This window comes from Humulus lupulus, chromosome 8 (assembly GCF_963169125.1).
Source record: "Humulus lupulus chromosome 8, drHumLupu1.1, whole genome shotgun sequence".
In the NCBI taxonomy this organism is placed as follows: domain Eukaryota; kingdom Viridiplantae; phylum Streptophyta; class Magnoliopsida; order Rosales; family Cannabaceae; genus Humulus; species Humulus lupulus.
The window spans coordinates 38243603-38246782 of record NC_084800.1 but is presented as its reverse complement, the minus strand read 5'-3'; the positions used below and the strand labels follow the sequence as shown (position 1 = coordinate 38246782).

Genomic DNA, 3180 nt, shown 5'->3' with positions numbered 1-3180 from the left:
CTTCAGAGGTTGGTGAAACTCATTGAACCCTAGTTCTTTGATCACTCATTTGGATCTTACATCAATAACAAGCTAAGTGGACATAGGTTATTACTAGATCCTGGGGCCGAGCCATTATAAAATCTTGTGTTCTTATTATTTTCGTCATCACGTTCTTTTCAACGCATTCATCCACGTCAAGTGTATTTAGACTCTGTGTCAGTTGCCCAAAATCAAGGTCAACACTTATGAATAAGCATGCTCATGACAAGTGTCATATTCTTATTGGCTCTATCTAAACCTTAGGTTATAATAATTATCATATTAATAACCAACAATATTAATCAAACCTTATGTTATAATTAATATTCTTAAATTATAGGTTGAACTTATAAAATCCATAACTATTGCTAGGAGTTTCCAACTAAGTCCCGATTTGAACCAAAATCCACAGAATCTAAAATACTACAACTACTACTATCTAGCTAACTAAGTAAAATTCTGGGACGCTACATATAAAATAAAAGATTGAAAATAAAACTATTTAAAAGAATAAAAATAAACCAATAATGATTTGAAAATAAGTGGTAAAAGGAAAGATTATTAAGATACTAGAATCCACAAAATGTAAGTTTAATAATATTTATAAGTACATTGATTCCCAAGTTTTAGTGATAGTTAAAATAAATCAAACTATTATTTTCCAAATAGATTTATAATTTTAAGCACAAATTACTTCTAAAAAGATAAGATTTTTCTTCACTTTTCAAAATTATAATTTCAAAGCATTTAGTGTAAATCAATCTAATGAAATAACAAATAAATCAATGAACATTATTTATAAGGCAAAACAATTAGCACATATAAGGGCTTTCCCCCACGGGATAAATCTTACCACACCACAATCATAAACCACTTGCAGTGCCACAAACATGCCCATGGCATTCATACTAGGGGTGAGCAACGGTCGGTTTGGGCGGTTTTTTCACAATAAAAAATCCAGAATTCGGTTTTCGGTCCGGATTGGTGCAATCCAAAAACCGACCGAACCAAACCAGTTTAAAAAAAAACCGACCGTTTTGGACCACGGTTTGGTCGGTTAAACCGACCAAACCGAATTGATTTTTTTTTTTAGTTTTAGTTAAAAAATTAAAAATTTTGGATTGTTGGAATCCATTTTTGTGCGTTTTTAAAACATAAATATATAGAACATAATTACATTTACAAATTTTAAAGTTTGAAACATAATTAAAAGTCCATAAGAGCATAACATAATCTCAAATCACAACACATCATCAAAAGTCTAATACTCCAATATCTATTAGTTCAATCCAAGACACAACCCAATTAAAATTTAAAACCAAAAGACTACAACCACAAATCTCAACACATGATTAAAGTTTAAACTTAAAGTCCATAGTCCATAGTCCATTACAACACAAATTAAATCTAAGTCTAATCGACTACAACAACACAAATCAAGTTCAAATTTCAAAAGAATAGATAGAAAACAAAGTCCAATCCAAAATCCAGCATTCATTCATTTCATGGCCTGCATCAAGCAACCATGACCACCTGCTCCTAAGACAAAAGAAAGAATAAAATTATAATGTATATATAACACATGCTACATGGTACTTTTTAGAGAAATAAAGCTACTAAACTACAATCTTAGAATTCAACTAGTTACCTTGAGATTTCAATTGTTCTTATCGGTCCCACTCCCAGACCCACTGCCAAGATTCTCAGGTACATAGGTAATACACGAGCCATCACATGACAAATATTCAATTAATACAAATAAGCTATAATATATATATAATATTTCAATTAGAATAAGCTATTAAGTAAATAAATACCTGGAAAAACTTATTCACATGCCTCTAAACCATCAATCTCATCCATGTATTGTCGAAGCACAACAGGCTCTTCAGACTCACAAGTATACCAATTTTTAGAACAAATCAAAGCCTCCACCATCCTCGGGGATAAGGAACTCCTAAATGAATCTAAGATTCTTCCCCCAGTAGAAAAAGCTGATTCAGATGCTACTGTAGACATCTGAACAGCCAATACATCTTTTGCCATGCGCGCAACTATTGGATACTTGAATCCATTCTGTTTCCACCATCGTAGAATATCAAAGGTAGGATCAAGTTTCTCACGACGATCACTCAAGTAGTATTCAAGATCATCTTCTTCAATATCATCACTAAGTTGTAATTGCCCTTGAAGAAATGATTCTGTAGTGGAATTGATAACAGGCTGAGATGGCTGAGACTGAGACTGAGATTGAGATGGTTGAGCTTGAGATGACTGAGATGGTTGTTGTTGTTTATAAAAAGCATATAGTTGTGCAAAGTATTTGTCACCAACTTTATCATTTTTTCAGCCTCACTTGAAGTGTACACAAATTTAAAACCACGATTCACAACCTCTAATTTATACCTTGGATCAAGGATATTGGCAATAAATGTCAACATATTCAGCTTCTCAATCCTTCCCCAGTACTTGTCATACTTTCGTTTCATACTAACTTCCATAGCCCCTAACAAAGTATCAGGATTAGAAGCCATAGTAGTTAAATCAGCTTAAACCTTCAAAATATCTGGAAGGAATAGATTGGATGTGACATATAATGACCCACTAAATCGATTAGTAAGATCATAGAATCTCCTCAAAAAGTCGACAAATACAACTGCTTTTTCCCAGTCTAGGTTGGTTGGTGGGCCATCCATTCTTTCTTCATCAAAGTACTTTGTGTAGTTCGCATCTGCTTCCAAATTCTCAAAAGCCTTCTTGAATTTTATAGCAGATTCTAACATCAAGTAGGTGGAGTTCCACCTAGTAACCACATCCAAGCATAACAAGGCTTTTGATTCAATGTTTGCATCCTTGCAACTTTCTTTAAATCTTTTCAGTCTAGATGAAGATGACCGGACATATCTCACCGCATTTCGAATGCTTGAAATTGCATCATTCAACTCTTTCAACCCATTAGTTACTATCAAATTCAAAATATGAGCTGAACACCTCATATGAAACATTTCGCCATTCAATGGAATGGTATTGTCTTTGTCCAACAAGTGCCCCTTCAATTTTCTAAGAGCAACGTCATTTGAGGAGGCATTGTCAACCGTCGCTGCAAAAACTGAGGAGATACCCCACTCATTAAGACAATTTATCAACTCTTTCCCCACC

The 3180-nt window shown here is 33.6% G+C and overlaps 1 long non-coding RNA gene across 1 annotated transcript; it reads right to left on the bottom strand.

Moving 5' to 3' along the window:
- Positions 1-1271: 1271 nt before the first annotated feature.
- On the bottom strand, positions 1272-2204 carry LOC133796869 (uncharacterized). Its single transcript, XR_009875538.1, has 2 exons — positions 1670-2204; positions 1272-1560 (listed from the first exon to the last, which is right to left on the bottom strand). It is a non-coding gene; the product is annotated as an uncharacterized LOC133796869 (long non-coding RNA).
- Positions 2205-3180: the final 976 nt, after the last annotated feature.